We start from the raw sequence: 12,594 nt of genomic DNA, 5'->3' as shown, positions 1-12,594 counted from the left end.
ACAGTTGATCCAGCATTTAGAACACCAATTTTTTGCAGATAGCTAGAAGACTTGACTCTCCCTTTCCATGCTAACCAACCAAAAAATTGAACCTTGGGAGGAGATACATTCTTCCAAATGAACTCAGCCGTCTTGCTATTAGCTCTGTGACACAATTAACTTCATCAATAAGCTGATGCAACCAAGAAAGACCTTGAGGTATCTACAATCCATCTCAATATATCCCTCCTACCTTCCCTGAGAGCCAGAGCATTAAGTAACATTATAGTCATTCTCCTCAACTCCTCCACCTCCCACTGAAATAGAGACCTTCTGAAATTCAAATTCCACTCCTCAGCACCAGTTCTTCTACTATACACCAAGTCCATGGATTCATCATTTCCCACTGTTACAGAATATAATCTAGGGAATACATCTTTCAAACAAACATTTCCAAGCCATTTATCCTTCCAGAAAAGTGTTCTCTTTCCATCTCCAATAACAAGGGCTATGTTATTTTTAAAAAACACCACCAGATCAGGCCTACTCGAAGCAGGCCCCAATATATCTTTCTAGATCAAAGAGCTCCTGAGATATAGCGATCCCGGTTTTCCCTTAAGTGTTTATTGTATTTCGGACTTGGTTCCGTAAATGTGTGTTGTGTCTTTATCGCATCTCCGTCCTTTTATTCTTTGTATTTGAGTTTGGATGTGTTGGGCAGGTTTGAAACAGGTAGGTTGTGTTTAGAAACCAAGAGTTGATGCCCAGATTTTGGCCTTTACACTCGAGCAGGGCTTTTGACGGTCGAGCGGGCCCTTTACTTTTGTTCCTTCGCTCGAACGGGGAGTTTGACGCACGAGCGAGATTATTCAACCCTCAATATTTTTATTTTTATTTTCTTTTCTTTTCTGTAGGTCATCGGATGCTCGAGCATCCACTTTTACGCTCGAGCGGGGACCTTCGTCTGCAGAACTTCTGGAAGTGTGCATTCGATGCTCGAGCGTCACTTTTCACGCTCGAGCGGGAGTCTGTGTCTGACGCTCGAGCGGGGCGTTCTACGCTCGGGCGCGCTGTGTAGTATATCTAGTCCGTGGGAAGCCTTTTTTTTTGTCACTTTTCGACTCTCTCTCTCTCTCTAGCTTTTCAAAATCCTATTTTGAGAGCTCCTCTCTCTAGAATACATCTTTTCCCTACAAAATCATCTAGCTCTAGTGATCTTCCACCCTTGTCCCTTTGTATAAAGTGTAGAGCTTGGTGTAGGCTACGTTTGGATTCGAAAATCTTTGGGTTTGGAGCACCTTCGAGTTTCTTCATCTTCTCATTTGAGCTCTGAAATTTGAGGTAGGGATAACTACTCATATTTATGGTCTTTGACATAAACATGTGGTCATTTTGATTTAATGTTGAAGTTGGGAAATTTTGGGTGTTAGGGTTTCAAAATGTATAAAGAGGGATTTTGTTCTTTTGACCCATACATGTGTATTTTGGGTCTTGAAATGAGGTTATTGATGCTTACTGATGATATTTGGACCTTTGGGTCAATGTTGAGAAAATTGGGAGAAAAACCGTAGTTTATTGTGATGAATTAATTTGTATAATTAATTTGGGAAAGTTATGAAAATATGAAATTGAGTTGGAAATAATGAAATTGGGTAATTATGAGATTTAATGGTGGAGTTGATTGATTAATTACTTACCTTTGAAATTGTAGATAATTTATCTGTTTGATAATTTATTATCTGTTTAGAAATAATTGTTTTGGGCTATCGGTGGAGGATAGTTTTGATTGTTGTAGACACTGCATGACGATTAGGTGAATTAAAACTAATCAATTGAGTATGTCATTGAACATGACGGATGGAATAACACATTGAATATGTGCTTTGTTTGATCATTGTATATGATAAGTGTTTAAATACATTGTATATGTATATTGTTTGGGAGGCGATAGGGGATGTACTCCACGGTTTGGGAGGAGATAGAGGATGTACTCCTAAACCAGATTTGGGAGGAGATAGGGGATGGACTCCAGAGATAACTAAGTTGGCCGGAGTGTCCATGGTGAAAGTCCCGAAATCCTAATTGCGTTTGTATAACGTAGATGATTAAAGTGTTGAAGTGTTGACCATATGAGGTGTAGTCTCATTTGAAATGGAAGTGTTGAAGTGTTAATTATGTGAGTTGTAGGCTCATATTAACTGATCATAATCGAAGTATTGTTGATATGAGTTGTAGTCTCATTATGAACTGTCTGGCTGAATAGGGAACCATATCTATAAGTTGGTTTGGATAATGAAATGGAAAGAGATGTATGTTTATTTATATGAGTTAAATATTTATCAATTTCCAATGTTTTAGTTATTGCTCATATTATGTTTAGCATATCTCTGCTGGGTGTTGGCTCACCCTATATGGGACATCACTTTCAGGTTTAGGTGTTATGCCGCCTCCAAGACCTTAGCTTGGATGGTTTTGGGAGTTGAAGATTCTTTTGGTTGTTTTATTATTTTGGTGATACATGTAAATTCAAGCCAAGGGCTTATCTGTATAGAGGGTTAGAACTCTTCTTTTGTTGTAACCAAGTGTTGACTTGGAAAGTTATTAGGCTACAGGGCATTTACTTTTGTTGTCAACATGTATTACTTTTTGTAAGAATACTCTGATGAATGGAAATATGCTTTATTCTCTTGTCTATGAATATCATAAATGTTGGGTTTATATGTATTATTTTGAGGGCGTTACAACTTGGTATCAAAGCGTACCGGGTTTGAATACCTTGGGTACGTGGGGAGTGGTTAGTACCACAATGGGTTTGTCTCGCTTGTTAGAGACTTATGTATGATGCTATGTGTTTATTTGATAACGTGCTTATGTGACTAAATGGGTATGAAATTTAGTTTCTAGGATGTTGATTGGATCCTTGGGTTTCTGGGAGTCATGTTGGAAAGGCACTTGGTCACTGCCGTTTCTAACTAGAACTCTAGCAACGCCACGGGACTGTCACTATCCGGGAATGAAATTTGTAAGTGCTTATGTGATTATGTGCTTATGTGGAGAGAATTACTGTTGTCCATTGCATAAGGACGTGAGTGAAATAGTTTCGGCACATTTGTGAATGTGCTAATGTCTTCGTTACCTTTATTAGGATGTCAGGACGAGGACGTGGTGGTAGGTGACGTAGGCCTAGGAGACAGGAGATGCCTATACCAGATGAAATTTCGACGCAGCAAGGAGGGTGTTGGTCAAGCCAATGTGGCCGAGCCAGTAGGTCAGCAGGCCATGGGTGCCCTAGCCCGCGAGATGGCAGGAGCGTTGAGGGAATCCATGGACATTCTCAGAATTGAGAATCAGGTCCAGGCACATGTTGTTAAGGCAAGACCGTCCTTTCTACAGAGGGAGTTTTTTCGGTCTAATTCGGACGAATTTTTGGGAGATCCAAAAGAGCCACTTAAGGCTGATGAGTGGCTTGAGCAGATGATGAAGACGTTTGAGATGCTAGGCATAGAAGATGGAGCCTTGAGGGTGAACTTGGCGTCCTTCCAGCTGAAGGGAGATGCGGGTCAGTGGTGGAAGTTTATTCGAGGTCGTATTGGTGGGACTTGGGAGGCCTTTGTAGATGCTTTCTAGGAGAAGTTTTTGCCTCCCGCTGTTAGGGAGAAGTTGAGGGATCAGTTCTGTCAGCTTAAGCAGTTGAATACACCAGTGGCCGAGTTTGAGGCCGCTTTTACCAGTTTATCGAGGTTTGCTCCTGAGCTAGTGGCGTTTGAGGAACGCCGTTGTCTTGAGTTCGAAAAGAAGTTGAGAACCGGGCTCAAGCTTAGGGTTGCAGGGTCCATGACTCGGGAGTATGGGTGCCTTTTGGATGCTGTGGCTCATCTTGAGATCATTATGCGTGAGGAGGAAGAGAGGATGAGGGGCTCAAAGAGGAGTCAGGATGGTCAGGGGGATGGTAGAAGACAGAGGGGTCCTAACCCTCAGCAGTCCCAAGGTGCGTTTGCGAGATCTACCTTTCCAGTGCCGAGTTTAGGCTCTGGGAGAGGCAATCAAGGAGACTTTACCTATTACAAGTGTGGTCAGTTGGGCCACAAGTCTCTAGCTTGCCCACAGAGGGGAGGAGGGCAGAGAGCAGCTTCATCTTCGGCTCGTCCTCAGAGCCAGAGTCAGGGCAGAGGCCATCCGCTCTCTTGTTACCAGTGTGGTCAGGCGGGGCACCTGAAGAGGTTTTGCCCGCAGTTGAGTGGCACATCTGGTGCATCTGGGTCGATGCAGAGTTTTTAGCCAGCTTAGTCAGTTCAGGCCTCGAGGGCCAATCAGGGAGCCTCTTTGGCTCAGTTTGTGCAGTAGTCTTTTGCTCCGAAAGGTGAACAGGTAGATCAGGGGCCTACAGGGCGTGTGTATGCTGTTACCGCGTAAGATCTTGTACCGGCTCCATTTGTTGTGAGAGGTACCTTTTTGTTTTGTAACTCGGTTGCTAATGTGTTGATTAATACTGGTGCATCACATTCCTTTATATCTGCTGCATTTGTATCTGTCTTGGGGTTGGAGTTAACACAGATAGCTTCTCCTATTTGTGTTGTATCACCTGTTGGGGGTGAGTTGATTTTGAAACATGGGTGTAGAGGTTGTGATATTGAGATCGCCGACCGCCGGCTTCTATTTTCTTTTGTAGTTATGGCTATGTCGGGTTTTGATGTAATTTTGGGTATGGACTGGTTATCGTCATACTGAGCTGTTATCGATTGCTACCGCCAAAGGGTTACTGTATGTACCTTGAGCGGGGATTGTTTCCATTTCTTGGGGGATCGGGTTGGTAGTGTTTTGCCACCAGTGTATGATCCGTGAGGGCGAGGTGAGCTTAGTTGTCTTCTCGCTAGCTGTATGAGTAGTGAGTGTGATGAGACCCAGATTGAGTTACCCAGAGTGGTCTGTGAGTACTCGGATGTTTTTCCCGAGGATTTTGTTAGTTTTCCACCTCATCGAGAGATTAAGTTCTCTATTGACTTAGTGCCTGGCACGGCACCGATTTCCATGGTGCCGTATCGTTTTGCCCCAGCAGAGTTGAGTGAGTTGAAGATTCAACTCCAGGAGTAGCTAGATAAGGGCTTTGTCTGCCCTAGTACTTCGCCATGGGGAGCACCGGCCCTCTTTGCTAAAAAGAAAAATGGGGCTTTGAGACTTTGTATTGATTACCGGAAATTGAATCGGGCTACGGTTAAGAACAAGTACCCTATGCCTTGTATAGATGATCTGTTTGACCAGTTGAAAGGGTTCCATTGTTTCTCTAAGATAGACTGGAGATCGGGTTACCATCAGTTAAGGGTCAGGGAGGAAGATATCCCGAAGATGGCATTCCGTATGCGGTATGGCCATTATGAGTTTCTGGTGATGCCTATTGGGCTCACCAATGCGCCGACAGTGTTTATGGACTTGATGAACTGGATATTCTGGGAGTTCTTAGATCGCTTTGTGGTCGTCTTTGTGGATGACATCCTGATTTATTCACCTTCTGAGGAGGAGCACGAGGAACACTTGAGAGTGGTGCTTGAGTTGCTTAGAGCCCATAAGCTATACGCCAAGTTTGGGAAATGTGAGTTCTGGCTAAGAGAGGTTAAGTTCTTATGCCATGTAGTCTCTGGGGAAGGGGTGTCTGTTGATACATCCAAGGTAGAGGCAGTGCAAGATTGGGTACAGCCTAAGAGTGATTTTGAGATCCACAGTTTTCTGGGATTGGCTGGTTATTACCGTAGGTTTGTAAAAGATTTCTCCAGGCTAGCTTCACCGTTAACTAGATTGACGCGGAAAGGGATCAAGTTTGTATGGAGTGAGACTTGCGACAAGTCGTTCCAAGAGCTTAAAGTTAGACTTACCACCGCTCCAGTTTTGATTATTCCGGAAAGGGGTTTGGGTTATTCAGTGTATTGTGATGCCTCACGAGAAGGTTTAGGTTGTTTTAGACACCCCATTTATGACCGACCTTAAGACTCAGATGTCACCAACTGAGCACTCGGTGATGTTGCATATTGTGCTCTTTTTGAGGTTGCAAAGTCTCGATTGAGAGCCTTGCCTCCGGACTTCGGAACCTTTTCGTGCCTTGCCTTGGTTTGCGAACCAGGTCCCGTTTTCTCTGTTTTCTCTTCCTAGAGGAAAGGAGAGGTCTTGTAGACCATCTCTCAGTGGCCGTAGGTTACGTTTCATGGTCGTAGGCCATTTTTCCCTTTTGGAGACCAATTTTCGGTTTTTCGGAGCCGTCGGCCGTGTGCCTCGGTTCAGGACCGCTTAACTACCTCCGTTTGGTCCAGTTTTTGGCACACACCTTGTTTCCTCTCCTTAGAGGGACACTGTGGCCCGGGAGACCACCTTCGGGGTCGCACGCCACTTCCGGCGCTTAACAGTCAGTTTTTGGGGCCCTCGGCTGTGCGTTTGGCCCCCGAACCCTCGTTTTGCATCGATTAGGGTTCATTTTTGGCATGGACCCTAGTTTCATTGTTAAAAAGGTGGTAGTATGGTGGGAGACCACCTTTTCTTCTTGGAGACCACTTTTCTTTTCGTCGCCCGGTTTTCTTGTTAGAGAGGTGGTCTCCCTCACTTTTGGGCCATAATTTCTGATCTCCCATACCACCATTGTGTTGCATTCATCTGGGAGGCCACCTATTTGGTATGGCCGACCACCTTTGGTGCTTGACCCTTTTGACCCCTTGGTCTCCCTCACTTTTGAGCCATAATTTTTGGTCTCCCATACCACCACTGTGTTGTATTCACCTGGGGGGCCACCTTTTTGGCATGGCCGACCACCTTTTCTTGTTGACCCTTTTGACCCCTGGTCGGCCGACCTGGGGAGGTGGTCGGCCGACCACTTGAACTGGTCGGCCAGCCATCTCCTTTTTGGCCTTCCTAAGTTGTATACAGCTGTGCCAGCTGGAAGGCATTTGCCCCATCCTCTGAGATTTAACCCTTTTGTTTGTCTTCTTAAGGAAGCTTTGGCCCTTTTTGCTTAGCTTCTAGGAGAAGCTTGGCCTTTGGTCTAGCTTCCTCAAGAAGCTTAACCCTTTTGGTTTAGCTTCTTTTAGAAGCTTGGTCCCTTTGCTTGAGGCTTCTCCAAGAAGCCTTAGACCTCTTCTTCTATAAGAGAGGTTCTCCTCTTCGTTTGCAAAGGTTGAACACTTTGGCTAAGTCATACATACACCCTCCTCCATATCTCTACATCTAAGCTCCATAGCTCCATGGTTCTTGGCCATTTGCACTACACCTCCAAGCACAACACCTCCACTACCATCCTAAGTACCTTGGAGCTGTTTTTCAGAGGTTGAGGGCTCACTTTCTTGGTCCAGAGCTTGCTACATTGCTATGCTACAAGGGTAAGTCACCATTTCCCTCTTTGTAGCTTTATTTTGCTTCATTCTTTAGCCTTATTTGCAAGCATTTCTGGGTTTTGTCATAAACTGAAAAAAGTTTTGCTTTGAGCTTATAAACATGTTTGTTTAAGAAATTTTTTCTGTTTGGGGTCATCTTCCCCTTTGCATGCTTCATTTCCTCATGTTTAGGGCTATGCATTAGAGCATTTGTGTTGGCCTTGGTTTGGCCTTTTAGCCACTGAAATTCAGCGGATTTTCAGTGGCTAACATGTGTCTTTGAGCCTCAAAATCAGAGAGGGGTGATCCTCTCACCCCCTGATTTGTTTACTAGCTTAGTTGGCCTTCCAAAGGGGCTCCTATTTGCATGTTTCAAAGCCACATTTTAGGCCCTATTTGGTGAGTTTTAAGGTCTGCATAGGCTCTGTTCAGAGCCCATTTTTCCATATAAAGTGTCTATTATGCATGTGTAGCGTAATCCTCTTCATGGCTTTTCAAAAGGCCCTTCATTTATATGCTTCCTAGCCTCATTCCAGGCCCTTTTTGGTGGGTTTTAGGACCCTCATAACCTCTTTCTAGAGGTGGTTTTTCCATTTTGTGTGTCCATCATGTATGTGTAGAACAACCCCTTTCATGGCCTTCCAAAGGGACACATCATTCTTGCATGCATGGACTATATTTCAGTGGGTTTTTGGGCATATTTTGGCATGGAATACTTCTGTTTTTAGCTGGTTTGGTGACCTCTCATGTGCTTCATATAGTTGTAGTGCAAATCATGGTTCACTAGCTTACTTTGCGTGCCTTGTTGACCCTTGTTTTTAGCACTTTTTGGCCATGCCTTAAACTGATATTGTGCATTTTTTGGACTGTCCTAGCTCTATTTTTGGGTCTCATGGTCGAATGATGCTTGTTTTGCATACTTGTAGTTCAATGTCCATGCCTAGCTTTGAGTTTTGAGGTCTATCATATGCATGTGCTGAGGTATTTTCATGTTTTGGGGTCATTTTGCATCATATTTCAGAGCCTATATGAATGCCACATCCTCATGTTTTCTACTCTTTAAGTGTGCTTAAGAGTTGTCCATAAATGCCTTGTTTTCGGACCATTGAATGAGCTTCATTTCTATGCATTCTGAGCCATCATTTTAGACCAATTTCCCACTGTCTTGGACCTGCCTAGGGTCTGTTTGGGGTTGGTTTTTCCATTTGTGCATTGCTTTGTGTACCTCTAGTGTAACGCACTTCACTAGTTTCAGTATTCGGGCCATCTAGCATGCATCGTGTGCAGTGTTTGCATGATTCGAGACCATTGTGCATCATATTTCAGAGCTGGATCATGTGCCATTCTATGCCATATTTCATCCTTTGCCATGCTTTGTTAGAGTTGCATGTTGTGCCTTAGGATCGAGCCTTTGCATTCGTGCATGTTTGCATGTATTTCGGTTGTCTCATTTTCATCATATGGCCACTGATTTGGGCGCGACTGAGGCCTCTCCATTTTGGTATAAGTCCATCATGCATTGTGTATGCCATGTTACAATGTGTTATGCATGTTATGTTGTTTTAGGCATTGTGTATGCCATCTCATTTCCTTGCATTGCGTATGCTAGGTTGTTAGTCGCATTGTGTATGCCATATGGTTCATAGCATTGTGTATGCTAGTAGCATGTTTGCATCTCATCCTTGCATGTTTGCATGATTAGGTCATATTGCATTAGGATTGCATGCTAGTTGCATTTGTACAAGTCATGCCATCATTGTTTGTTGCATTGTGTTTGGAGTAGGGTTTAGTCCAAACACAGGAAACGAAGGACGTTTCGTACTCCAAGTGATGAAACGTGCCTCGATTCTCGATCGCCGACACTCTTGACTGTCCATGATAGAGTTGTTGGCTTTACTTGCTTATATGTGCGTTCATTTCATATCGAGTCGTGCAATTCGACTCCTCAGCCATCATGCATCGAGATACGTGATTGGTGACACGAGAATCGAGGATTACATCCCCTTGAGCTTGTGCAAGGATGGGGAGAGTGATCTTGCACACATATGTTGAAAATACATTGCTTTCTCTCTCTCTTGCCTTTGTTGCAGAAAAACCAGAATCCATGGGCAGAAAGTGGTCGGCCGACCAGGTTTTCTGGCAGGCTGACCACCTTTTTTGGTTCCCACCACAAAGGGTGGTCAGCAGGTGTCTCCCAAGCCAATATCTGGTCGGCAGCCTTCCCAGGGTGGAGTTTCAGCCTCTTGGAGCCTTGTGCAAATTTCTAAAATCAGTTGCAAACAAAGACGAGACGAGGCATCGCGATGGAATTTCCCGACGAGGCGACTCGAGCATGCATGCATCCATCGTCACCCAAAACAGAGCTGAGGCAGTCACATTCATGTAGTTTACATGCTTACTTAGCTAGTTTGTTAATTAGTTAATGTTGTGTAATAATTAGCTGTAGCTGTTATTTATTCAGACTGTATTATTTATTCGGACCCCTCGATGGGGGCAATGTTGTAATAAGTGTGCGTGTGTGTGATGCATGTCTTCCAACCCCACGTCTTTCTCCCTTTTATTTATCAGCTTATGATGGTTAGATTAGGGCATGTTTCAATTAGCATACTTATGCTTGCATGTTTGCATTCATTCATCTGTCTTGCATGCACCGGACTTGGCGCATCATACTAACTGCATTGTATTTCAATTCTGAGTTGAATACTTGTTAGTTGTAGCATTTCACATGCCATCTTTAGAATAGTCGAGCCTATTGTAGTTGCATTCCTGCATGTGTTACATTAGGCATTTCAGCATAGTTAGGATCATGCATGGATTTCTAACATTGCTTCTGTTTTGGCTTGGCGTACTCGGTAAGTGTTTATGCTTTAGCATCCTTGCATGTGTGTGAGTGACTGCCATGATAGCATGCTTACCATGAGGCTATGTGCTTATGTGATATACCTGTCTGAATGCCTGTGGGTGAAGGTTGGATTATCTGAATTGGAATAATGCATTGACTGTGAGTTTTAAGCCAATTTGAGAGTGGCAAACCATTACGTTTTCTAAGCCCACCCAAGGGTGGCAAATCTACGTCTTAGCCTACTTGCGGGTAGCACCATCAAACCATTTTCAAAATAAACAAACATGAGATGTGTTGTTCCAATTCAGGCGATCCAGTCTATACTTGTATGCTGTGCGCATCACATAGTAAATCTAGGCTAATAACCGGAATAAGAATGCATAATGTTTTCAAAACCTGATATCATGGTTAGTAGAGGCCGATCTTTGATCGGCGAGCGGGGGTGCTCACAAAGTGACCTTCCCCAATCGTACCTAAGTTCCCGAGCCGAGGCAACTTTGGTGATGATGGACACGTGGCCTTAGGCAAACGAGTCAGGGTTTCCTAAATTCTCCAAAATAAAATATTTAGGTGGCGACTCTGTATCTAGAAAATCAGTCCATGTTTGGCACTTCTTTAAAAAAAAAATCTGTTTTCCAAAACAATTTGCAGGATTTGGACTCTTTGATGATTCATCGGTCTTATATTGCATTCTGCGAGATTAGATTCAAAACCGTGACATTTGAGTCATGAACTGTAGTGAGCCCAAATAAACAAAACGGGACGGGATTCCCTCCCGGGACGTTCGGGGACGTCTACAGTTGTGTGTTGATGCAAGAGGGAAAAGTAGTAGCCTATGGCTCACATCAGTTGAAAATACACGAGAAGAATTATCCTACACATGACCTAGAGTTAGCAGCCGTAATTTTTTCCTTGAAGATTTGGAGGCACTACCTTTATGGTGAGAGGTTCAAGGTGTTCTCAGATCATAAGAGTCTGAAGCATTTGTTTACACAGAAAGACTTGAATTTGAGGCAGAGGAGGTGGATGAAGTTCATTGAGGATTATGACTTTGAGTTGCATTATCACCCGGGAAGGGCCAATGTTGTGGCTGATGCCCTTAGTAGGATATCCATTAGTTATGTAGCTTGTATAGCCATCCAGGAGTGGGAAATGTTGGGTGCACTTGACAAGTTTGATTTACTTTTGGGTGAATCTGTTGAGTTTGCGGCCTTATTTTCTATAGTTGCGCAGCCCACACTTGTGAATCGAGTGTTAAAGGCACAGAGAAGTGACCTTGAGATAGAATCCCTCCGAGAGAAGATCTCTAGTGGGAAGATTGAGAAGGGTTTGACTGTGTATCCCGACCGGAGTGTGAGGTACCGAGACCGTCTGTTTGTGCCGGAGTCTTGCCGAGAGGAAGTACTCCGAGAGTTTCACCATTCACGCCTTGCAGTGCATCCGGGAGGCACTAAGATGTATCGTGACTTGGGTTGCCAGTTTTGGTGGCGGGGTATGAAGAAAGATGTGGCAGTGTTTGTGTCTAAGTGCCTTACTTGTCAGCAAGTGAAGGCCGAGCATCAGAGGCTAGCAGGTTTGTTGCAACCCTTGCCTATAGCCGAGTGGAAGTGGGAGCATGTCACGATGGACTTCGTTGTAGGTCTTCCGAGGACTCAACGGGGTAGTGATGCTATTTGGGTGGTCGTAGATCGGTTGACTAAGTCGACGCACTTTATTCCTATGCGCGTGAGAGATTCGGTAGATCATCTAGCCGACTTGTATATTCGGGACATAGTGAGGTTGCATGGAGTCCCAGTGTCGAGCGTTTCAAATAAAGATCCACGTTTTACTGGTAGGTTGTGGCTGAGTTTGCAGAGTGCCTTGGGCACTAGGTTGGCCTTTAGCATGGCTTATCATCCTCAGACTGACGAGCAGTCCGAGCGTACTATTCAGATCCTTGAGGATATGCTTCGAGGCTGTGTCCTTGACTTTAGTGGGTCGTGGGAGAGGCACTTGCCCTTAGTGGAGTTTGCCTACAACAACAGTTTCCAATCGAGCATTGGTATGGCACCGTTTGAGGCCTTGTATGGCCGACTATGTAGATCTCCAGTGTGTTGGGCTGAGGCGGGTGATGCACCTTTGTTGGGCCCGGAGTTGGTGCGAGAAACGACGGAAAAAGTTGAGCTTATCCGTAAGAGGCTTGTTATAGCCCAGAGTCGCCAAAAGAGTTATACCGACCGTCGGAGGAGGCCTTTGGCATTTGAGGTGGGTGATCACGTCTTTCTGAAAATATCGCCTAGGCGGGGTTTGATGAGGTTTGGGAAGAGTGGGAAGTTGTCCCCTCGATTTATAGGTTCTTTTGAGATCCTAGAGCAGATTGGGGAGGTTGCATACTATTTAGCTTTACCGCCGCAGTTGTCCGGGGTGCATGACGTGTTTCATGTT

The sequence above is a fragment of the Camellia sinensis genome, chromosome 8 (assembly GCF_055761805.1).
Source record: "Camellia sinensis isolate YWXY chromosome 8, ASM5576180v1, whole genome shotgun sequence".
NCBI classification, from domain to species: Eukaryota; Viridiplantae; Streptophyta; class Magnoliopsida; order Ericales; family Theaceae; genus Camellia; species Camellia sinensis.
Note: the sequence above shows the minus strand (reverse complement) of the source record.